General features: G+C 39.6%; 1 pseudogene; it reads left to right on the top strand.

The window, feature by feature from the left end:
- Positions 1-19,486: 19,486 nt before the first annotated feature.
- LOC140518757 (suppressor of cytokine signaling 5-like) lies at positions 19,487-25,594 on the top strand (annotated as a pseudogene).
- Positions 25,595-26,612: the final 1,018 nt, after the last annotated feature.

Consider the following 26,612-nt stretch of genomic DNA (forward strand, 5'->3'; position numbering starts at 1 on the left):
TTCACTATAAAAATGCTTTTGATTTAGTAGATCAAAACATGAATGTATGATTTAATAATCTTTTGCCTCAGTTTGCTCACCTGTAAAATGAGGCAATTGGATTAATTGGCCTTTGATATCCCTCCTAGCTCTAAATCTATGATCCCATGATCCCATACCCATTAGCATCATAAAGACATGTGTTCACTAAAGTTTAAAGAGTGACTTTCTTCAAAATGACACCAGTAGTACAGGGGTAAGAGTAGAGATGGCAGATGAAGCAAATCAAGATTGGGATTTTGAAAAAAATAAGTAGAGAGAGGACAAAAGATATAACCATATAAGACCGTGTAAAGTTCAATCAGTTAATCATTGGGTCAAGATTGTGAAGGGAGTAGAGTTGATGACCTAGGAAAGCAGGAAAGAGTGAAGTGACAAGAAATTGTGATGGGGCTAGGGCAAGAGGCTGATGAATAGCGCATTTTGCCAGCTGCACCGATAGCAGTTATAGTGGAATGAATCCCTTGAGACTTAGGTTGGAAACTTGGCTCTGACACTAGCTCTTTGACTTTGGAATGCCCCCTTCATCTCTGTGAGCCTCTGGTTTCTCACTTGGAAAAATGGGGATGCCTGTAGTACCTTCTTCAGGATTGTTGTGAGAATGCGTAAATCAGATGATACAATTTTCATGCAAACCTTAAATCCTTCTATACATGTCAGCTACTAAATATTTATCAAGTTAGCATTATTTGTTTATTAAGCTAAAATCCGAAGAAATGCCTACAGGTAGGAATGTTCAGCACTGTGACAGAGTAGTAGAGAGAATTTTTGAAGGGCTGGGGAAAAGGTCTCTGAATCCTTCTTATCCCAACTTTAGGGAAAGGGTTCTTAGCTTAATGAGCAAGTTCCAGGTCAATGGCCCTATGAGCCAAGGGTTGCATTTTGATAGAACAAGGCTCCAAGCTCTTAGGATAAAGGAAGGGTAATTTTGGATGGAAAGGGAGATGAAGAGGGGTTATAGCAAGAGGAGAGAGAAGAGGGGCTCTGAAGGTGGACAGAAGGAATCCAAAATCACACATCCAATAGTTCTATTTTTTAGAACATTTTCCCCCCACATCAAATTCTCCTCTTTGCAGCTTTGACTTTGTTAGTTCTAGTTCTGTTCTACTGGAACCAAACAGAAAAGTTCAATCTTTTTTCACTTATCAGATTTTCAAATTCTTAACAAGAGTTATCATTTCCCCTCAATCCTTCTCCAATTCTTTTCTTTTCCAGGCTAAATCTTCCCAAATATTTCCATTTATCCTCAATAAACCAGATAAGTGGCACTGGACCTGGAGTCAGGAAGACCCCACTCAGCCACAGGCATTTACTAGCTATATGGCTCTGGGCAAGTCACCTAATGTCTGCCTCAGTATCCTCCTCTGTAAAATAAAGATAATAATAGCACCTACTTCCCAGGGTTGTTGTGAGAATCAAATGAGATAACACTGGTAAAGAGCTTTGCAAACTTTAAAGGACTATCTAAACACTAACTGTTACTATTACTCATATAACATGGACTCAAGACCCCACCCTCATGGTTGCCCTCCTCTGGATGGTCTTCAGCTTATCAGAGTCTCTCCTAAATGGTGGTATCCAGAATTAAACACAATATTCTTTTTTTAATTGTATTTTATTTTTTCCAATCATATGTAAAAACAATATTTAACATCCATTTTTATAAGCTTTTGAGTTCCAAATTTTTCTCCTTCCCTTTTTCCCCTTCCTCTGCCCTAAAATGTTAAGCAATTTGATATAGGTTATATATGTGCACTCATGTAAAGCGTATTTCCATATTAGTCATGTTGTTGAAGAATAAACAGACCAAAAGGAAAAAAAACTATGAAAAATAAAGTGAAAACGGTATGCTTACATCTTTATTCAGACTCCATCAGTTCTTTCTCTGGATGTGGATAGCATTTTCCAACATGAGTCTTTTGGAACTGTCTTGGATCACCGCATTGCTGAGAACTAAGTCATTCATAGTTGATCATCACACAATGTTGCTGTTATTGTGTTACTGTTAGAATATTCTCCTGGTTTTGCTCACTTCATTCAACATCAGTTCATGTAAGTCTTCCCATCAACACAATATTCTTGATATGACCTATCTTGGGTAGAGTAAGGTGGGACCATCTTCTTATTTCCTGAAGCTCTAAATCTTTTAATGCCTTGGAAGATCACATTAGTCTTCTTGGCTACCATAGCACATTACTAACTTATATTTGGCTTGAGGTACACTGAAAGCCAGGACTTTTCTAGAAAAAGTGTGATCTATCAATACCTCTTCCAATTCATAACTGTAAAGTTGATTTTTGGAACCCAGAGATAAGGTTTATGGTTTTGTCCACTGAATTTCATCTTACTCAATTTGGGGCAATGTTCTAACCTGTCAAGTATTTTTGGAATCTTGATTATTAGCTTTTGTATCATCTGCAAATTTGATGAACATTCCATATCTACTTTCATCTGAGACCTAGTAAGAATACTAAATAACATAAGGTCATGCATAAATCCCTGGGGTACTGTAGTGAAGATCTTCTACCATGATGTCATGGAACCATTAATGCCTATTCACTTCATCTGTCTATTTAACAACCTGTGAACCTAACTAAATTCTTGTCTGGTTTGCATCTTTCCCTCTTTTTTTCCAAAAGCAGCTTGGTAGGCTCTATCAAATGCTTTGCAAAAATCTAGGCAAACTATATTTGCAACATCTTCCTAATCTACCAGTTTAATAACCCTGTCAGAAAGGAAATAAGGTTATTCAGGCATGACCTAGTCTTTATGAAGTCATGCTGGTTCTCTGTGAGAATAGCTTCCTATTATAATTGTTCACTAACCATTGACTTAATAATATATTCCAGAATTTTGCCAGAAATCTAACTCAAGCTCACTGGGCCATGGTTCAGAGGTAACATTCTCTTCCCCTTTCTTGAAATCAAGACATTTGCCCTTCTCCAGCCCTGCAGTATTTCTCTCATTTTGCTCAGTATTTTAAAGATGATTGACAATCACATTTCCCAACTCTTTCAGTATCCTATGAATTAGTTCAACTGGAAATAGGGGACTGAATTCATTAAGAATATCTCAGTGTTCTCTTACATCTTCTTACTTTGAGTATCATCTCCCATTTAGCTATTTTTGTTCCATCCTTTCCAGTCCAAATATCATTCCCTTTTGCAAAGAAAAGAGAAGGAAATTCTGTCTTCTCACTATTATCAGTTCTCATTGTATTATCTCACTGAGCTATTAGAATTCTATCTCTTCTCTGAGATTCCTGTTTTCCCAAGTATATCCTTAAAAGTCTGGGGACATTTTGTTGTTTTCTTCGATTTCTTCTGAAGTGTCAACTCATTCTCAACCTTAGTAATCCAATTAAATCAAATCAATAAGTATTAATTAAATGCCTACTAATGCCTGACATTACGATAAGCACTGAAGATACAGAGAAAAGTGTAAACAGTCCCTGCCCTCAGATATATTACAATCTAATGAGGGAGACACCATACAAATAATTATATATTAACAAAATCAAGACATCCTTTTATATTGATCTTCTGTTACTGTTTCCATCTTCTGTACGGCTTTTAAAAATCAAATTGGTTGGGAAGTTGTCTCTGCATTCAATGTCAGTTTCTTTACAATTCCCATTACCTTCTCTTTAAAATTGTTTTTCTGTGAGTCTGCAAAATGTCAACCTTTAGAATTTCCTCTACCAATTGGATTGGATTTCAATATAGAATTTTAGGATCCTAAAGCTGTTTTTTCTAGAACTTTTAAAACACTATCCCCAAATCATTGGTAAATGACTGATTAAGCCAAGCCTCTTGATTCTCCTTTCTAATCACATATTTGAAGATGAAATTGTTAATTCACCCTAAGATTCCATCATCTGTACCAGTTGGTAAGAAAGATCTGAATTGAATTTCCCTTCTTTGGTTCCTCCACTTTTTGAAAGATGCAATTCTCATTAAGGCAAGTAAGAAATGATTTGCTGTTCTACTTTGGAGAGAAAAAAAGGAGGGAAGAAAGGAGGGAAGGAGAGAGAAAGAAAGAGAGAGAGAATTAACAGATAAACTTCTGTGATAGGCTTCTATATTTTCCAAATTCTCCATCTATTTCCTTTCTTTATCTAGGTGGCTGGCAGTATACTTATAAAAGAATATTGCTTCTGTGTCTTTTCCCTACTTGTCCTCACCCATTTGCTCTTCCCTATGCTGCCCTCTCTTACCATCTCCATTTCCAGGATTTTGTCACATGAATATAGATTCTTAATATATGATACTATCCCATGTACTCTCCCCTCCTCCCAACCCCTCCCATCTATCCTGCTGCTGTTAAGTAACCTGTATGTTTCCAGAGCCATTTTCCAGGCAGTGGTCTCATTCTGCCAATTCTCAATAATAGTGCTAAGGTCAAATGTGCCTCCTTGCTTTAATATGTCTAGTTCATTTTGTTAGCCTACTCTGTGAATTTAGGAGTTTTCACTTGATGAGGCTGACTCCCACTAAGGAGACAGAATTTTTTCTACATTATCTGTGTAAACTGGCTCCCATCAAGGCAGGTTAGGGAGGAACAGCACTGTATTGCATGCTAAATGTGCAGAGGAAGCTCTAACTCTTAACTGATGGAGAAAATGTCGAGCACTCTATTGCTTACCTGACTTAAGGGACTTATTTGAGCTGGTTCCAGAGACTCTGGGAGGAATGAAGAGAGAGAAACAAGTCCACAAGCAGTGGGAGCCATTTCCTCAGTATATCCCTGATTTCCAACTTGTCTCCCTAGGGACTTCTAGGATGTACTTTCTTGAGTGAGATCAAGCCTTCTTTCTTGGTTGGAGCTGAGCTATTCTTACACTCTTAGATGTAGACATCATTCACTCTTGTGAACTTTTTGACAGGGATTGACAAGCCACAGCCAGAGACCAAATCAGCCTGCAGCCTGTTTTTGGACAGCCAAGCCAAGAGTGGTTTTGACACTTTTTAATATAATAAAACTTTATTTGAAAATACAAAAATCACTCAGCTCTCCAGCAGTACAAAGACAGGTTGCTGGACAGGATTTAGGCTTATGGTGGTTGTTTCTTGACCCCTGCTTTATGGTATATTCCAATCTGTAGAAATTTTTCAATTTGTGTTTGCTATTTTGATTGGACAAAATGGAATTATTTCCTATAAGCTATTTGCAGTGGTCTTTTGTGTAATTAGCATTGATGGGAAGGAGCTAGGTTGGCATGTTTAAACTAAGGAATATCCTCTCCCTTAAAAGCAACCCAGGAAAGGAGGTTTTCTTCTGAGTTCTGACTCATATCCATGGACCAGATTAATATACTGTCACTACCGAACATCTAAAAAAATTGTCTACACCCAATGTCTCCACTTCCTTACCCCTACTTATTACTCTTCCATTAAATTTTTTATTTCTTCCTCTCTCCCATTCTACTGAAACTGTTTCCTCAGGATCAGCAATGATCACCTAAAAGCTAAATCCAATGGTTTAGAGTTGACATTCCTCAAAGTTCTATTCTTGGACCTCCACACTCTCTCTCTTGACAAACTTGTTCACTCTTAGTTATAACTTCTCTGCAGATGATTCCCATGTGGCCTATCTTCTGAGTTCCATATCTGCAACTCCAGCTATCCACCTGACTTCTCCACCTGGAGTTTCACCAACACTTGAAGTGGAACAACACTTAAGTCAATACATCAGGAACACACTTGTTATCCTTCTCTCTTGTTGAAGGAGTGGCTCTGACAGCATTCATTATTGTACAAGTTCTATTTTGTGACAAAATGAGGCACTCAAAAGTCAGCAACACATCTGAGAGGGAGAAACAGTTTTACTTTGCCCTAACACTACAAGGATATGGTGGTATATAACTTCAGATTTGGCAGATGTGGCTTCTCTCATCTCTTCATTGAAATGTCTCTGACCAGCAGATGACTAATCAGCAGTCCCTATGGTATAGTTTGAGGAACTCACTGAATCTGAGAGATCTAGACTCTAGGCAGCTGGGACTTTTTATGCCCATAGTTGATGAGGAAGCTGCATCAAGGAAGCCAGGATCAGGTCCCAGAAGCAGCCTTTCCTTCTTTTAGGTAAAGCTTTCCCATGTTGGGTCCTTTCTCAAGCTAGATTGCTAAGCATTCATACTCTACAGCAAAGAGTACAACTACAATGGCCTGGTCATGTTGTTTGAATGCCAAATGTATACTTGCCTAAAAGACTAATTGTTTTAACAGATTAATTTGTTTATTTTTACTTTGCAACATTCACTTTCATAAGTTTTAGATTTACTCTGTCTCCCTCCCCAACCCCTCCTTAAGATGGCATGCAATCCGATATAGGCTCTACATATATACTTATTAAACACTTTCACATTAGTCATGTTGTATAGAAGAATTTGAATGTATAGGAAGAACCATTAAAAAGAAAAGAAAACAAAACAAAACAAAAAAGAGAGGGCAAACAGTATGCTTTCATCTACATTCAGACTCCATGTTTCTTTGTCTGGATGTGGATGGCATTTTCCATCATAAGTCTTTTGGTATTCTTTTAGGTCCTTACATTGCTAAGAAGAGCCAAGTCTATCAAGTCAGTCATCTCACAATGTGGTTGTTACTGTGTACAGTGTTTTCCTGGTTCTGCTTACTTCACTCAGCATCAGTTCACATAAGTCTTTTCAGGTTTTTCTGAAGTCTTCCTGCTCATCATTTCTTATAGCACAATAGTATTCCATTATATTCATATACTACAACTTGTCCAGTCATTCCCTAATTGATGGGCATCCTCTCAATGTCCAGTTCTTGGCCACCACATAAAGAGCTGCTATAAATATTTTTGTACATGTGAGTCCTTTCCCCATTTTTATAATCTCTTTGGAATGTAGCCCTAGAAGTGGTATTGCTGGGTCAAAGGGTATGTACATTCTAAAAGACTATTTTTACAGGGAACTCATGAAAGGAGTGCATTCACATGGTGGTCAGAAGAAGCTTTACAATGATACTCTCAAGGTCTCTCCAAAGAACTTTGAAATTAATTGTGTGACATGGGAGACACTGGCAAAGAACTGCCCAGCATGGCATGCCTGCATCAAATAAGGCAATGTGCTCTATAAGCAAAGCAAGATTGAAGTAGCTCAAAAGAAATGGGAGAGGCACAACTTTGGAGAATCTACTCCAAATGCTTATATTGTCTATCTGTGCCTGACCTGTGGTAGAGTCTTCTGAGCTGTATTGGTCTGATCAGCCAGAGTTAGGACATACTGTAAATTGAAGCTAACATAGTGACATCATTTTTGGAAGAAAGAAGCTTCTAGTGAAATGCTGGTCCCATCAGACCCCTAAACCCACTCTTTATTCTGACTTCATGATTTCCATCAGTGGCACGAGGGGTTTGAATTAGTGCTGTATATGACTCTTTCCTCTCAGTCATCTCTCTTTTCCAAAAGGTTACCAAGTCCTGTTAATTCTAACTACATAGCAGTTCTCGGATCCATCTGTTCACTCTTCTGCTCCCACCACTGTCACTCTGGTAGGATAAGACCCACATTAAGCCCCAACAGCTCTTTTTACCTCCACTCTTCATCTAATCTTTATATTATTGCCAGATTAAATTTCCTTACAACTTATCTGGTCACATCACTACTCTTTTCAGAAATCTTCTGTGGCTCCTTATTGCCTAATAAAATTCAAACTCTTTGTTCTAGTATTCAAAGCCCTCTACAATCTGAACACTGTTGCTGTTGTGTCTGACTCTTTGTGACTCCATTTGAAGTTTTTTTGGCAGGGATACTGGAGTGGTTTGCCATTTCCTTCTCCAGTTCATTTTACAGATGAAGAAATGGAAGCAAACATGGTAAAACGACTTGCCCAAGATCACACAGTTAGTGTCTAAGGTCAGATTTCAACTCAGGTATTCCTGACTCCAGGCCCAGCACTCTACCTAGCTACCTGCTGCACTGTTCCCCAGTTTTCTAGCCTTATCTTACATTACCCACTCTTGTGGATGCTATACTCTACCAATAATGGACAATTTTCTCTATCTCAAATATTCCCCCCAAGTGCCTTTGTTTATATTATCATGTCTTCAATCCTCTTTTCTCTTGCTGAATTACTGCCCATTTGTCAAAGCCCAAAAGGTCATTTCCTTCATAAAGCTTTCCTCCTCCTTGACAATGACCTTTCCTACTTCAGACTTCAGAAGTACTTTGTTTAGCACTTTTCAATACATTTTTCATGTATTATTTTGTGCTTTCATTATTTTAAACAGTGTTTTATTTTTTTTCTCAATTACATGCAAAAACCAAGTCTTAACATTTTAAAAATAATTTTTGACTTCCAAATTCCCCCCCTTCCCCTTCTTGAGAAGGCAAGCACTTTGATACAGATTATACAGGTATAGTCATATGAAGACTACTTCCATATTAGCCATGTTGCAAAAGAGAACACAAACCAAAAAGGAAAGAAAAATAAAGTTTAAAAAGTATACTTAGATCTATATTCTGACTCCATCAGTTCATTTTCTGGTGGTGGACAGCATTTTTCATCATGAGTCCTTTGGAATTGTCATGGATTATTGTATTGCTTGGAATAGCTAAGTCTTTCACAACTGATCATTATACAATAATGCATAATGATTTCCTGGCTCTGTTCACTTCACTTTGCATCAGTTCATGTATGTCTTCCCAGGTTTTTCTGGCACCATTCTGCTCATCATTTTTTTTAGCTCAGAAATATTCCATGTTTTTGTTATTTTTTTATGTGTCCTCTCCTCCTATTAGACTGTAAATCTGATGAGGTTAGGGATTCTGGTTAATTAAATTTTTCATCTCCTCTAGATTAGATCCTAGCATAACACCCTACCTAGGGTAAAAATGGGCAGAAATTCGACAAGTAAAAGGAATAGTGTGATTGTTAGTCTGAACTACAAAAGATGTACTTTATTTTAGATCAGATTACAATTGGGAATTTTTCACATGTGTGGCTATGGATGTATATATGCACTCATGTGTATACATACATATACACATGTGTGTATTATATAATTATTTAAAAAGCAATCCAGAATCAGTAAACAAGAAAATAGATAATTTTTATAAAAATTGTTATTATTACAAAGTAAACACAGCTATAATTTGTTATCTTTCTCAATTTACTACTTTCAATATCTTTCAAACTTAATATTATATACAGATATAGATGAAAATGAAAGGTAGGTGGTACAATAAATAGCATGCCAGGCCCGAAGTCAGGAAAATCTGAGTTCAAATCTAACCTCGGACACTTACTAGCTGTACGACTCTGAGCAAATCACATAACCCTCAGTTTCCTTCTCTGTAAAATGAACTGGAGAAGGAAATGGCAAACCACTCCAGTATCTTTGCTACGAAAACCCCAAATGGGGTTGTAAAGAGTCTAACACAACTGAAATGAGAGAGCAACAAAAACGGATGAGAATATTCTTTTACAATTCACCCAGAGAATAAAACTGTGGCTTCTGGGCAGCTTTCCTCAGTTTCCAAGACCTTTGTCTTTCCTCTCAGAAGATCCTGTATCAGACAGCCTCTGACTAATCATAGGAAGGGGCTCAGCCTGCCCTTCTAATACTCTCAATAAGCTTTTTACCCGCTATCATCTCTTATGCCCTCCACAGAGAAAAATACAAAACTTTTTGTAGGGCATTCCTACACTGAGAGTCTAAAAGCCCTGGTGACTAAAGTTTTTCTAGTCAGAAGTCCCTAACTTTCCTCTTTCCTCCTTGAGTTTTTCTTTTGGAGAAGTCCTTGCTCCAGCAAGAGCTGCAGTCTGGGTATAATTTGTTTAAACTAATTTACACACAATGACTTCCCTGTCCTTAGATGAGGTTGCCCCTAGCAACATCCCAGTAAAGGCTTCAGCTCCTGCAGCCTTAGATAACGAAGCCTTTCAGAAGCTGTTGCCTACAAACCCCAGTATCCCCTGCATAGAACATCTCTTTGAACATGGATTGAAAGTGGTTTCATAACAAAGAACTCATTCATCACACCTTTTCTCTAATACCCCCAGTCAAGGAAGGCATCAACCCCCTTGGCTTTATGTGGAAAGAAGATTTCCCACTCCATTCACACATGCTGAGAGATAAGCAGCAGCAGTTAGCTCAAGTATTATACAAGTAGTTTCCACCTTTCTTTTTCTGTTAGGATAGGGAACAGAGTAAGCTTGTTTTGCTAGACAAAATGTAGCACCAAAGCAGAAGGAAGGAAAGGAGAAGTTGGGTGGTCCTGACAGCTATGCATATTAAAGTTTTGTGAACAGTGACTCAGGTGCCTTAGTTTAATTGTTTTTTTCTCTCTGGATTAATTAAGTTCATCTACATGCTATATTAGAGAATATCTGGAAATGTATAACCCTAAATAAGACAATTGTCTAGAACACAGGGCTCCAACCTTCACCCAGACACAGGTACAGAGAAAAAAAAGGATTGATTTTAGCCTGGGGATACTCTACCTGGGTTTTAAATGGATGAGATGGTCATAACTAAAGAGTTCTCAGTCTGTTTTATCTAGGAGAGGTTCTAGCCACTATACTCTAGCAGACTAGAGCTAATATGATTGTCAGAGAGACCCGAAGAGATCAAACCTAAAAGCTGAGAGCAGAAAGTAATAGCCAGCAGAGACCCAATAACAATCACGAAACCATCTAAACCAAGGAAACAACATTTAACAGAGACTACCACAACCAGTAACTCTCATGAGATTTCTGAAGATTAACCAAGTAATGCTGCCTAGCTGAATCTTTGTGATAAGTACTGAATAGCAGCCATGACAAGATCACCAGGTTCCCAGGCAGCAATACTCCTATTGCAGATGGGAGCAGGTCCACTCATTTCACGGTGATGATACCACAGGAAGACATTAGTGATTCTAATTAATAATTTGACTATAAATTGAACACCAAACCAAATAGGAAATAAGTCCTTGAGGCAAAAGTTAGCCAAGTCCTGAGAAGGAAGGATGGTGTTACCATGTTTTCTCTGTAGATTCTTTACCAGTGCTTACACATGAACTTCTTCCTATTAACAATACCTATGGGGCACATATTTTTTAGTAAAATTCTGTACCAAGGGATACCACCCTATTTTCCCTGAAATTCTTTAAATGTGAAGATTTTACACATGGGGATTTATCTTTGTGTATTTGTTACTAGTAAGTACCTCAACCTCAAACAACTTTATATGCCCAATCAACTTTATAGGATTACTTGGGAATTAATTCACTAACTTCCTTATGATTATAATGACTGAGAATTAGTAAGAAAGTCTTAAACCTTTTTTTGAAAAGGGAAAAACTAGGCACAAACACTGGGCATATTGGTAGGCAGAACTTCACCCAGGCCATTATGGATCATCATCAGCAGATCCTGATGCAGTGGTAGCATCAACTCCAACAGCTCCAGAAGTGAAAGATCTAAAGGGATGGCTATTGACATGTCAACTCTGTTGATTCAATATGGAAAACGCTAGTCTTCTTCAGGGGAACAGTGGTATCAATCAAATGAATCTTTGCTGGAAAATTCTACTGATGGACTACAGGGTATCACGAGATGGAGTCAGAAAGGCAGAAGTAATTATTGGTGAGCCTAAAGGGATCTGCTTATGATAGATGTTATTGCTCAGTCATGTCTGACTCCTTGTGACCTCATCTGGGGTTTTTTTGGCAAAGATACTGGAGGGATTTCCCACTTCCTCCTCCAGCTCAATTTTACAGATGAAGAATGGGGCAATTAGGATTAAGTGATTTGCTCAGGGTCACACAGCTAATGAATGGCTGAGGCCTGATTTGAACTCAGGAGGATGAGTCTTCCTGACTGTAGGCCTGGCACTCTATTCACTGTACCACCTAGCTGCCCTGTGATAGTCTACTAGTGTAGCCAGTATTTAAATACAATGTTCTGAAGCTATATTATTTGAATGTCTGCAGATACTTGATTTGGTAATGCATATCTGTGTGAAGTTCCTAACAACTCATCTACACATGCTAAGGACTGACTATGTTACAAATGAAGTAGACATTTCAGAAGGTCAGCATTAGAGTTATAGTATCTGTTCAGCACATGGTCCTCAACATGTTGGCTCAACTTCACAAAGGGCCTGGGTATAATGTCTTACTACAGATTCACCCATGGCTGCTTAATTGAAAGGAACAGTTACCCTCTTTTCCTCCAGCTACTCAGAAATGGTACCATCTATTAGATAAAGGAGTAATCCATAAGCAATAAGGGGATAGTAAGGTAAAAGAGAATGACTGAAAGATTCTATATCTTTTTAAGTTTGACTGAAGTCAAATGGAGGATACCCAAGATCAAGAAGACTACATTTCAAAACATCAAGGTAGGTCTGCTAGGAGATTGCCTAGTAGGCACTGCCATCCCTCCTGGAAGGAAAGAGGGTCCAAAGTAGCCTCATACAAGGATAGCACTAGCATAGTATAGCCAAAGATGTCTATGTATGTCTAGTATGAGTCATCTTTTGTTACCAGTTTGAATGGGCTGATCACATACATGCTGTGGATACTCAGACGAATAGTGCACTATTTTATTGGAAATTAAATCAACTGGCAGCAGAAAATATCAGTGGAGTGCCGAAGTGGGGGCAGCCCCAGGTCACAAGATACGAAGCCACATTCAATTCACTGATCCTAGGGTCCTTTCCACTTGGACTTTTAAGACCTCATGTATTATTGAATGGAAGGACTGAAGATGTAGTGTCCTGTCTTGTTGATTATATTCCAATTATACAGAGAGAGATATTTTAAAAAAATATCTCTTCTGTCTATGTAGAGGTAAAGCCTCTGTAACCTGAGTGAGAAGAGCTATTCATATTTAAATTAGTATGAGCTTAAAGTTCTCTACAGAAGTTATGGCTCTTGTAATCAGGAAAGTGAACAGCTATGGTTTTGGTGCATTCCAATCTAGCAAACATCTCTAATAAGTCAGGATTGATTGGGACCAACTCCAGTCAGTTCAATGTATTAGCAGAATACCGTAGGCTAAAAGTTGGAGACCAATATTTAGACACTGTGACAATATATGTATCCTGTGTGGAAACCTCCTGGGAGATAAGAGCTAATGCTCACAAAGTAGCACTCATTAAATGCTTGTTAACTGACTGATTGATGGATTGGTTTATTGAGACAATAGCAGGAGTTGGAGCTATGCAATAGAATGCTATACTGGCAACTAATTCCACTAATGGTACCAGGAAGCAATTGGTTCTACCCAAAGCAATTCAATCTTTGGACATGACAGCAGCACACAATGATTTTGGACACTTGGGTTGAAAAAAGACACCTGAGCTAATAGGAAACATAATTTACCTGCTCAAAATGTCAACAGACATCTGCAAAAAGTATGAGACTTGTGCCTGATGTGTTTAAACAAAAGGGCTACCAAATCATGCTGCATAATTGGACATTGTAGGCAAGCCACTGGAGCTTTGTAGATAGATGTTTTATTTCAGGAAGGAGATAGGAAAAATATAAACAAAACCCTAGCGGTGACTGACCATTTTACTTTGTAGGCGTCACAGGCACAAAGCATTGACAGTGATGTGGGATGAATATTTCTCTTCCTATGCCTTCCCTACCAGGATTCTAAATCATTGAATATGCCTCCTTGTATAGTTTTATATGTGAGAAGTTCCGCTATTTCTAGCTTTATTGAAAACATTGCTACCTTTAAAAATTTATTCTTTCTCATCCTCCCCAGCTGGTCTATTTATACATGATAAATATTCTATAGATCACGATCTCATCTGTAGACTTTGAAACTACTTGGTAGATCTCCAAGCTGGCTACTACTTCCAACTCCCCTTCTCCACCTACCTCTACAGAGTTTGAAGAAATTCTTATTGGGAGGAGAGTACTTTTAGCTTTGGGGACCTTCATCTCATTGATTCATGAACTCTGCCATCAATACCCTAGCCCAGTGAGCATAAGACTTCTGGGAACTTAGTACCTCTCAACCAAGAAAAGGTCAGAGCCTCTTGGTGTAAAAGAATGCGAGAAGGATTCATGTCTCTCCTCACCAGTGTTTGAGCTATAGACTATCCACCAATTATTTCATATAGTTGCTGCCATCTTAATAATTGCACAGATCAACTACACCAAAATTACATGCAGCATGACTAAATTATGATCCATTTCAATGTAAGGGAATAAACAAAGGTTAACATCTACTTGGATAGTTTAAGTAGCATTATGCCCTGAGACTGGGAAATGACTCAGATGACTTCAGGAAGTTCTTTTGACCTGATGATTCCAGGACATTTTTATTAGCAATATATTTTATATAAATATATTTATAATATATCTATGTATATTTTATATAAATCATCCAGTCTACTGGGAATGAGAAACACATCATTGATCACCAGCTTTTCATGGCCTATTCTCAAACTTTTACCAGAAATGGGACAGACAGAAAGATGCTTGTTTTCTTAAATTGTCTGACATAACATGCTCTTTTTGGAACTTATCATTCTAACTGTAGGAATGTGGTATCTAAGAATAGACTTAGAAAAACCCAAGTTCTAGTTCTAAGTCTGACACATACAACTGGTCTTAGGACCTTAAGCAAGTCACTTAACTTTAATTCTCCAAGACTATAAATTAATTGTAGACTAGTTTTGGGTCTGCATCACTGTGGGGCGTTTCTTTACCAGGAGGCAACTAGACTAATGAAATCACATATCTAAATACCCCCTCCCTTGAAAAAAAAAATACCTAATTGTTGAAACAAGTAGCTGGCTATTCCTGAGCCTCTTGTTAGGGAAAATTCACCCTTTCTAGCCCAAGTCAAATTTACCACACTTCTTCCCAGCCATCTTCATGCCATACTGCCTCAATTTGCCCTACTTTCATATGTCCACCTTCTAGCTTTCCAACTCTAGCTCTGGAAGTAGTAGATAAAACACTACCATTCCTGCAAAGGACAGGTTAACAGACCTTGACTCAATTCACCATCCCTATGATGTTCTTGTTCCAAACACCTCTCCTTGGACGCTGCTCCCCATGTGTCTTCCCTTCCTCTATAATAATGCAATCTTCTTAATGAAAAGGACTGTCTTACTTGTATTTGTATCCCCAGTTCTTAGTGTAGTTCCTGGCACATACTAAGTGCTTAACAAATGCCTTTTCATTCCTTCATACCCATTTTTTTGCTTCTCTGATCTCAGTTTTCTCATCTGTGAAATGTGAATAATACTCTATTACTTACTTCATGGGGCTTGTTGGGAGGAAAATGTTTTGTAAATCTTAACACGCTCTTAAAATCTGAATTAGTAGTATTATTGGATATCCACTTACATACTAGATGAGTTATAGAATATATATAGCATTCATTATATCTGACTTTAAGATATCATATGGTCAATATCAGAACATAAAGTGCCACATGATGTCATACTCCATTCAACCTCTATGTTTCTGACAAGGGCACTAAAGAGTAGTTTATTGAAGACCATAGTTTTCTCTATGACATATAACTTGAAAATGTTGGGGACATCAAATCTCCCTGGCTTTGTTTTAGAGCCTGTTATGGATATATCATCCAGGAATGCATCCCAAGAAAGGGATCTTGATATTTTCAACCAGCATAAACTTTTAAAATCACAAATTCTCTGAGTCTATAATCACCGAGTGAAATGACACATCTAAATAGATAATATACAACCCTACTCTCCCTTTTTTAAAATCTACTCTGTCCCTTTTACGTATTTGGGGGGTGGGGGATGGGTAGAAGGAGTCATCAATCACTTCTTGAAATTTGGTATAATGAATTTTCAGCACTGGCTTAGACTCCACAGGCTTAGACATGAACCCTTACCCTGCTCCTTACTATTTGCGTGACCTTGAATGTGGTGGAGTGAAAAGAACATCCAACTTGTAATAAAGCGACCTACATTCAAATCCCAACTCCTCCATTTACTAGCTTTATGACTACAGGTCAATCAGTCAGTTCACAATCATTTATTAAGCATTTACTGCATTCTGTCCTTTGTGCTAAGCACTGGGGATGCAAAGAAAGGCAAAAATTATGGTCCCTTCCCACAAGGAGTTCACATTTTAATGGGAGAGACAATATGCAAGCAGCTATATAAAGAAAGGATATATAGGGCAAATGGGAGGTAATTTCTCATATCAGAAGGAATGCAGAGAGAAGGTACCAGTGGGGAGGTACAGAGGGAGTAGAACAACCTGAAAAGACTTCTTGAAAAAGGTAGAATTTGAACTTGGTTTTGTGAGAAGCCAGGAGGTAAAAGTGAGAAGGGAGTGTATTCCAAGCCTAGTAGACATCAAGTACAATTGTCTTCTGGGCCCCAGTTTTCTCATCTGTGAATTGCAGCACTTAGCATAGTGCCTGGCACATAATTGACATTTAATAAATGCTAACTGACTGACCATGAAATGGAGGGTGGGACTAGGTGATATGAAAGGTCTCTTTTGACTCAAAAATTTCATAGTATCCACAATTCCAAAGGCGTTGCCCTTTGTTCTTAGAATGTATCCCAGGACCTACTGGACAAGGCCATGTTCATATTTGTCCATGGCTTGCATAATTTTATAAAATGTGATTATACTATTTCAGGCTTTGTCTGTTCAGACAAAGATAGAGAGGTATATAAAGGTGAGGTGCTGTAACTATTGAGTGCCTCTCGTTCCCCATTGTGTTTGTATTTTAGAGTTGGCTGAGATTAGCTAGTTAAAAACACAACTCCCATTCTCTACCCCCTCCTCAATTTCTCCAATTACTTCTTACTTTCGATGTCATTCCCTCAAAAATGCCCTTGCTACTGAAATCCACCAACCACTTTCTCAACCTCCTCCCTCCCTCCTTCATAGTTGTTCCAGCCTCCTGGCAAAATATACCAGATGCAAAGAGAGCAGTAAGTAGGCACACGCCCAAGCTGCTGTTATTTGACTCTAAGCTGCCAAGCTCCCTCAGCATCTCAAATGTTAAGGCATCAGGCTACTTTGAGGGCCGCCAGCATCTCATTTCTGGTCTATAAAAGGCAACCGATAATTCCAAGTCTCATACATTTCAACTCAAGTGGAGCCAGGCAGGATTCTGGGCCTGCTGTCTTTTCCCAGTTCATTCTCCCTATTGCACACCCAGGCAGAAGCTTCATTTACAAACCTGGGATGAGTCATTATTTTTTTCATTTATTATCATAGATCACTGTAGACTCCCAATAGCCTGGCTGCTCCCCTTTGGAAATTCTGGTTTCTAAGCATCTTATCTCATCAAAGGATACCGAAGGAATACAGAAACAAGACTGCATTCTTAACACTGAGTCATCTGCGTATTCAATTCAGTTGAACAAACATTTACTGAGTCTCAGCTGTGATAAGCCTTGTGGAGGGGAGAGTTGAAAAAAAATAAAGATGAGAAGACATCTGAACTCTCACGGAGTTTGTAGTCTAATAAGGAATATGAGTACCGTTACATAATGGGGAGAAACTTAGGGGTGAATGAAAAGTACAGAACAAATATTGCTAGAGGGCTAAAAGGGTCCACATGATGAAATTTAATAGACACAAGTGTAATGTAGGTCAATAGAGATAAACGTAAAGTTCTATAGTTGGGTTTAAGGAATCAATCTCGTGTGTGTGTGTGTGTGTGTGTGTGTGTGTGTGTGTGTGTGTGTGTGATATAGAAATGTGATTAGACAACAACTCCAATGAAGAAGATCTGGAATTTTTGTAGACTTTAAGGTGATTATGGGGCAGCTGGGTGGTGTAGTGGATAGAGTAGCAGCCCTGAAGTCAGGAAGATTTATTTTCCTGAATTCAAATCTGACCTCAGACACTTCCTAGATGAATAACCCTGGGCAAGTCACTTAATCCTGTTTGTCTCAGTTTCTTTATCTGTAAAATGAGCTGGAGAAGGAAATGGCAAACCAATCCAGTATCTCTGCCAAAAAAACCCCAAGTGGAGTCATGAAGAATCAGACACGACTGAAAAATGACTGCAAATGTGATTATGAATCAATAGTGTGCGATAGTCAACAAAAAAACCCAAATCTTTTGAGATTGTTTTAGGTGAGATATAGTATCCAGAATAGAGGGTCCTGAGTTACTCTGCTCAGGTCAGACTGACGAGGTTTTGGGGTGATCGGAGACCCCAAAATACCAACAGTCCGGGTCGTGCTCAAATGAATTCGACTCAAGCCTTCTTAAAGACAAAGAAAACAAAGTTTATTAATGATTTGCCATCTTGGGTTGCCTCTTAAGGAACCTAAGCATTTGTAATGCTCGTATTCACAAGAAGGCCCAATAGAATCCCAGCTAGACAGTCTGAGCTGGATTGCATCTGAGCCCTTCATGGAGGCAAGATGGAATTTAAATACAGAAAACACTGTAGGAGGGATATGGGGGGTGGTCTGGTAGTCCAGGGTGATGAGAGGAGGGATTTAGGAAGGGTTTGGAGGAAAAGTTCAAGGAGGGAATCCAAGGAGGGTCAAAGGCTGGAAACAGCTGGAGGCTATCAGGAGATATCAGACAATGGAGGGCTTGGGTGGGAAGCAGGTGGGGCAATCCAGAGATCTTGATAGGGGCAGTATGGGAATGGGTACAGATCTTGATGGGAATGGTTGGCAGCCTGAGGAATGGGGTTTTGATGGGATCAAGGGTGGGGGGATGCAACAGAAACCTGAGCAGAAAGATAATGAAAAGCCCATGGGCTTCCTGAGACTGCCGGAACAAATAGGAAGATTAGATTTGAGTAAGAAAGGCCAGATTAAGTGGGAAGATTCAAGGGGAGCTCAAGGAGGCTTCCAGAGTCTGAACCCCATCAAGACCACATCCATGTTGTTCAGTTCTATATGCCACATATGAGGAATGTCTTTGACAAATGAGAGCACAACCAGGATGGTTAGGAGGTGATAACAATAGCATAGAAGACTGGTTAAAGAAGCAAGGTATTTTAGCTTACAAAAAAGAAGACTTAGGAACAATATATCTGTCTAGCTCTGTGACTAGCCAGGTATCATTAGGCTGAGGCCATAGTGATGAGGTTTAGGGGTACTGAGGACCCCAAAATACCTCTACTCCAGGTCCTGCTCAAATGAATTCGGCACAAGCCTTCTTAAAGCCAAAGAAGAACAAGGTTCATTAAAGATTCCCCACCTTGGGTTGACTCTTAAGGAGCCTAAGCATTTGTAACACTTGTATTCATAAGCAGGCCAGACAGAATCTCAGTTAGAGTCTGAGCTGGATTGAATCTGGGAGCCTTCATGGAGGTGAGATGAAACTTAAATGCAGAAAAGACTGTAGGAGGGATCTGGGGGTGGTCTGGTAGTCTACAGTGATAGGAGGAAGGTTTTAGGGAGGGTCTTGAGGAGAAGTTCAAGGAGGGCCTCAACGGAACTGGGGTGATTGGTCAAGGGTTGGAAACAACTGGAGGCAATCAGGAGATATCAGACAATGGTGGGCCTGGGCCAGAAGCAGGTGTTGCCAGGTAGTCTAGGGTCCCAGGGATGGTCTTGATAGATCAAGCTCAGGGATGATGGGAGTGGCTGGCAATAGGATCAAGGGTGGGAAGTGAAACAGAGACCTGGGCACAGCAATAAGGAAAAGTCCATGAGCTTCCTGTGAGACTGCTGGAACAAATGGGAAGATTAGATTTGAGTAAGAAAGGCCAGATTAAGTGGGAAGATTCAAGGGGAACTCAAGGAGGCTTCCAGAGTCTGGAGCTCATCATTCCCCCCTCAAACAGATCGGACCCAAATTCTTTTGGGGAAAAGGGCGAAGATCTCAGCTTCTGAAACTGCTTCCTGCTGGCAAGGGGAGTAGAGCTATCCCTGCCTCGATGGGTCCTGTTCAAGGGGTATGTAGCCTAAGCAGTCATCTGGAAGCTGATGGCTTGCACTCTGGAGAAGACAAATCTGGCAGACAGGGACCAAACAGGCACAAAAGGAGTATAAAGAAAAGACAATTTCCCTGGCATAAAAGACAATTCCTCTGGAGAGAATTAAAGATGACTATGGCAAGGCCAAAGCATAGAAGGGCACGTTTGATAGGGGAGTTTTTTTCTGTCAGATATCCCCTTTCTTTCCAGATTGCTCCATGGGCATATAGAACAGGGAAAGCATATTTTGAGTAAATAAAAACACCAACTGGCCTGGGGTCAGGTCCTAAGGAATGGGTTAAGACTCCCAAAGCCTGTCCTCTCCTCTCATCAACGTAGAGAGTGAAAGGTTTTCCCAGACTGGGTAGGTCTAGTGATGGGGTGCTGGTCAAATGAGTTTTCAGAAGCTCAAAAGCTTTAGCCTAGTCTGAGTCAGTGCCCTGAGTAGGGTCATAAAGGGGTTTAGCAATAAAACCAAAATTAGAAATCCAGAGTCTACAAAATCCTGCCATGCCTAAAAGCACTCGAACTTGTTTCTTAGTGGCTGGAACAGGGATAGACAGGATTGTCCTTTTTTTCTCAGAGGTTATGGAGTGAGAGGTGGGGGTGAGTTCATGGCCCAGATACTATATGGACTGGCATGCTATCTGGACTCCCTATAGCCTCGAACGCCCAAGAAATTAAGGGCTTCTGTGGCAGCAGCCTAAGAACCTGCCTGGGTGGGGCTACAAATACGAATATCTTACACATACTGAATTAAGCAACTACCTGCTAGTTTCAGGTGCCTTAAATCCCTTCCCAAAGCCTGGCCAAATAAATGAGAGTTATCTCGAAATCTTTGGGGCAAGACTGTCCATGTTAGCTGATGTGGACTTAATTTCCCAGGAAGAGTACATTCAAAGGCAAAAATAAATTGTGAATATTCTCCATTAGACTTTTTTGCAGGAAAGATTGCAGTGTTGCATGGAGATGAACAAGGGACAAGGATTTTATACTTAAGAAAATTTTCAATTAAAGTTGTAGTCCTTCCCAGGCCTCAGGCTTAATCAGATATCGGCCAGTGAAGAGGAAACACTTTATGGTCTGGGAGGCTAGCATCGGCTGGGGTGGCAGAAGTAGCTAGCCTAGGAATTCCTGGATCCCAAACAACTGGTCTGACTGTTTCCCCCACTTTCAAGCAAACGCAGGGAGATCTAGTGAATGGAGCAAAAAGGAGTTGGGAGGTTTAACTAGAGAAAATTGACTCCCCAATTTCACCATCAGGTCCCTTCCCAACAAGGGGGTAGGGCAAGACGAGATCATAAGGAAGGAGCATTTAAACAACAGATCTTCAACTAGGTTGGGGAGACGGTATGTCTGGAGACATCCCTTAATATCCACTTCCATGCCTATGACCTGATGGGTGGGTAGGGCCAGAGTAACTGGCTAAGGCAGAGAAATTAGCCATGTTAAAGTGGGTAACCTTACCTTCAGCCTCCATTTTTGCCCAGGGCTTGGTGAGAGAGGTGGAGAAAGTGGGAACTCTACCAGCACCCAGGTTTTTCTGTCATTCCAAGTCTTGAGAAGACTGGACGACAGGGCACTGGGGGGTGGCTCCACCACTCTTCCAACCTGAGGGACAATCTTTCCTCCAGTGTCCCTCCTGGTGATGTGGGCATGGTTCCACAGGAATTGGTTCCTGGAGCTCCCTCTGGGGGGCTCCCTGGAGGGGTACTCCTTGGACCAGTGATTCTCCTTGTGGCATTGAAAGCAGGTTTCCCCACTGCCCAAGTAGCTGGGCTTCCTCCAAGGGGGAGCCCTGGAGAGGTACTTTCTAGGTCTTTTCCTGGTCATGGCTGCAGCTAAGAATTGAGCATGCTCCCTGTCCCTGGTCCTGCCCCTGCATTCTCTTTCCTCTGCTGCAATGAAGCTTCTGTTATTAAAGACTCCAAAGGCCATCTCCAATAATTGGGCCTGAGATGTTTGGGGTCCCATTGCCAATTTCTGAAGTTTCCTCCTAATATCTGGGGCAGATTGATTAATAAAATACATGCCAAGGATTGCTGCCCCTTCTATGGAGTCAGGATCCAACTTTGTGTGCTTTTTAATAGCTTCTACTAGCTGGTCTTGAAAAAGGGCAGGGTTTTCCTTTTCTCCCTAAGTAATTTCCTGAACTTTTTGAAAATTTACTTGTTTTTTGAAATGTAGTTTTTAGGCCTTCTAACAGGCAAATTACCGTAAGGTCTCTCTCTCCTCTATCCTCACTCTTGATAATCCCATCCTAGATCGCTAGTGGGAACAACAGCTGCTCCTGGGGGGTATTTTATGGGATTATTGCTAGCCATACAATGCCCACACTTTTGGGTGTGTTCCCAAATTCTCCCCTTCTCCTCAATGGTACAACGGGCAGAGAAAAGAATATGTATATCCTTCCAAGAAAGTTCAAATTGTGGGGATATGTCCCTAAAACCCTTGGTAAACCTAGTGGGGTCTTCCAAGTATCTCCCCAGTTTCTCTTTAACCTGAATGAGATACGGAGCATGCACTTCCCTCAAGAGAAAGAACCTTGAAGGCACTGTGGGGGCAAGGGCTTGGTTAGAGAGATGGGAAGTCCCAGTTTTCATGAGGGAGGGACTGAGGAATGCTGACTCAACTGGTTTGGGCTGCAAGGCGGTAGATGAGAACATGTGGAGCACTTAGAGCTTGGTCAGACATTGAAGATGCCAAAATCATCCACTGCACTCCAGGCCATCACCCCGTCAGCCTGACTTTTGTCTTGCCACTGAACACTGATGAATGGATAATAAAGTGAGGTTGATGACTTTGCCCAGCTCAGCCTCACTTAAATTCAATTCACATGCAAGTCAAAACATCTCCCCATGTTATTATCGGTCCTCTTCAAAAATAAGTAAAAATGTTTTGTAAACTACCAAGCAACCTACTTCCAACTATTATAGCCAAAGAATGACTCCCATCTGCCTCACCTTACCCTCTCCAGCTTGAGGCATTCCATTCTCTTTGGCTCAGATCTTTAAAACATGATGCTAGTGGAGTCCATATCAAGGGCAGGAATCTCCTATGGGTCACTTAGCTTCATTCCATTATATCAGCCTGGGACAGCAAGGTAGTATGGCGGACAGAGGGCTGAGTTTAGAAACAGAAAAGCCTGAATTCAAATCTGCCCTCTGACACTTACTAGCTGGGTGATCCTGGGCAAGTCACTTAACTCTGTTTGACTCAATCTCCTCATCTGGGAAATGTCTTTGCCAAGAAAACCCCAAATGGGGTCATAAAGAATTGGAAACAATTAAAATGACTCAACAAAATCATCATTGTATCACACTTAAACATCCATCTAGAACCCTACTGCTATTGGTCATAGGGAGAACAACTGAGAGACAGTATTAACTCAATCCCATTACTGTAGAAAATGCCTCAAAAGGGGTGTTTTGATCCTCTCTTCCTCTTTCCCATTTATACCCCTAAGACAGCCTTTAAAATTAATTTTCCAATTCAAGGCTGTTTTGTATAGAATGATTCATATTTCTTTTTTTCTTTTTATGTAGAAGGAAGGAGAGAGAAAAATAGCTTTTTGTTAACTGAGAAAAAATGAAATTTACTTAAAAAATTAAAAGAATGATGAATGGAATTGTGTATAAATTATGGAATTATTTTGAGCCATTACTTGCTACAGGGAGATTTATTGAGGAAAAAAAGATTTCAGTTTGCTAGAAGAAAGTGTGGTATAGTTGAAGAAGACTTGGCATGAGAAAACCTGCATTTGCCTCTGAGTTCACTAGCTGAGTGACCTTGGGCAAAATATGCCACTTCTCTTAAGTTTCCTCATCCATGAAATGGGAATAGTAACACCTGTGCTGTCTTCTGGGCTGTTGTAATAGAAGCATCTTGCAACAGTAGAGCTCTTTGTAAGCATAAGTTATTCCATTGTTTGTGTATAAGCAATGCGATGATTTTTAATGTCTGTTACAGGAAAATTTATTGAGAGAAAAAGAAGTCATTGGTTCTGATTTCCCAAAATATCTTTTTAAAAGAGATATGGGTCATCCAAAGTATTCCTTCAAAGCCCTTCTAAGTTCTAAAAAGGCAAGCAAAATTAGTATTAATTAAAGGTTTAATGTTTGTTATTAGCTCCTCAGCAACAAAGCAGGCCCTTAAGAGAGAATGTTGTCTTACAGTTTGAACTAAGCCCTTCAAAGAATTCTTCAAGAAACCAAAATTGTGACACTGGAATCTCTCAGACTGTAGAAATAAGTATTGAGGAGGAAACTGACTTGTGCATTATCACCTTCAGAACAAGATTCTCACGGAGAAACTCCTATTCTCAACCAGCTCCATGGGGTGGGAAGAAGAAACTTTCTTGGCTCTACAAAGACACAGAGTTCATTAGATAATGAGAAAAAGTCTGCTACACTCCAGAGTGGTCTGCAGAAAAGAGAGAGTCAATAAATCATGGGCAGATGGAGAGTATCTCTAGCAGGCCTGGTGGGAAGTTGTTCTCTGAGGAAGGTTATGCTTTCCCATGAGAACTTATAATAAACAAGCAAAATCCCTCTTTTCTAGTAAACAAAAAACACATCCTTCTGAATTAATGCTTGAAAAATGTCCTTTTCCTGCTGGCTCAAATCTAGCACAGAAGTGGCATTTGATTAAGCATCACAGGGCTTCCTTGAGTCCACATTAAATTTTCTTTGATATTTTATCCATCTTTGGTTTCAATTGAAAATGAAGATGGGCTTCTGGAGAAGAAGAGAAGAAGGTGTGGATCTCCTCCCAATGCAAAATACATATGTTTGAGGCCACTACACAGGTTAATGCCTTATAAAAGCTGAGACCAAAGTCAGCCCCAGGAATGACTGACATGACTAGAGAAAATACTGTCACTCATCAGGGGAGCTGTTACTCAGAAGTAGATGCTACCACCTTTTGCTTGCTAGTTGGGCAGCAGAGGCAGCACCAGAGCTCTGAGGACTGCCACACCCATACGCACACTGGCCTCCAGGGCACGTGGAAAGTTTACACACAGATAGACTACATTCAGGTCACATGCCTGATCACTTCAGATCCGGGAAATTCCTGCTGCAGGACAGTGCTGTTTTTGTTGCTGTTGTGTTTGTCCTTTGTTTTCTAAGAGGACCATGCCATCAGAGAAATAATGACATGACTTGCAGTTGACTTTGTTTTGAGGGAGGGAGGGCTGTGCAGGTCACCTGCCTCACTTCTCCTCCAGAGCCATCTGAATTTAGTGATCAGATATTCATCAGGATGACTGGAGATGACCCAGGATGCAATGGGAGACCTTGGCCCCTTCAGGCCAAGGTCTTTGCAGGTACTCACTTGGGATGAGGTAATGCCCATTCAGTGAATAGGCCTGGAGAGTGCTGGACCCTGATGAAAGAAGGTTTCCAAGGGAAGCCCAAAGGCACTTTCTCACTCAAGGACTCTGAGCCAGACAACTACCTCTTCCTTTGTTATAACCGATGTCTGCATGCATGCAACAAGCAGGAGAAGTACAATTTTAAATTCAATGCCCATGATTCCTGAATGTTTCACTCCACTGTAAGAGGGCTTCTAGAACATTATGAAGATCCAAGTTCTTCACTAAAGAACTATCACTAAATAGGACTTTTCCTACAGTGTACCTGCCATATGGAAATCTGTAGGTGCGCTACATAAGACGGGACTGATGATCTCCCTTTACCATCAATGTGAAAGGATTTTTTAAAGAAGTATCACCTATAAACAAAAAGTTAGAGGGAGAATCAACAAAGACAAAGTAAATTTCATTCAGTTCCCAAAAAAGGCTTTGATTAGAATTGCATCAAACAGTATACCAACAGCAAGCACATGTACCAATAGTAGGTTTTTTGCTGTTACTTATACAAATAACTGTAGTGCCTATTGAAATAATTAGTAGAGGACAAAGCTGTATATGTTGAATGAGGCCTAGCTACACACAAACACACATTTGCGGATTTTTCTAAATGTTTGGTTTTTAATACTTGTAATAGGATGAAGTCATTTGGGGGCATTTGCTATGATGGTCTATTTCCTACTGAAGAACAAATGATTAATATTGAGTGAGTATTTCAACAGTGTGATTAATATTTGAAATAAGTGTTTTCTCTAGGATTTTTTTTTATCAGCTTACAAAAATTGTAATGTTTGTAGTTCCTCTAAATCAAGGTTCCAAAGTCCAAGAAGTCAGATGACTTACCTTGCCTGTTGCCTTTTAGAAAATTAAAAGCTCTGGCCACAAAGGCACTGTGCAGTCTACTTTACAGTCGTTATTTTTTGTAATCTCTCTTTCTCTTTTACAAAGAATCCCAATCCCAGTTTTTCTAAAGAATAGTTCTCAAAATTTTGGATTCATGTGTAACCAGTAGTATAATTTTATTTGAAGACCATAAGTAGGAGAGAGAACATTTTTGGTTAGTGCTTTAGTAAACAGGTATAGCTGCTGAACACTTAGTGATGCATGTGGATTTTTAAATACTAATGGATAGTATTTAAAAATATTTAAAATATTTAAGTATTAAATTATTATTAAGTATTATTATTGTATTATCATAAATTATTAAGTATTAAAGTATTTTAAAGTATCAAAATTAAATATTAATTAAATTAGTTATTAAAAATTAAAATAAAAAAGTATTAAATACTTTTAAAAGTATTTAAAATCTAAACCTTGATTCATGGAAACTG

The sequence above is a fragment of the Notamacropus eugenii genome, chromosome 1, assembly GCF_028372415.1.
Source record: "Notamacropus eugenii isolate mMacEug1 chromosome 1, mMacEug1.pri_v2, whole genome shotgun sequence".
In the NCBI taxonomy this organism is placed as follows: domain Eukaryota; kingdom Metazoa; phylum Chordata; class Mammalia; order Diprotodontia; family Macropodidae; genus Notamacropus; species Notamacropus eugenii.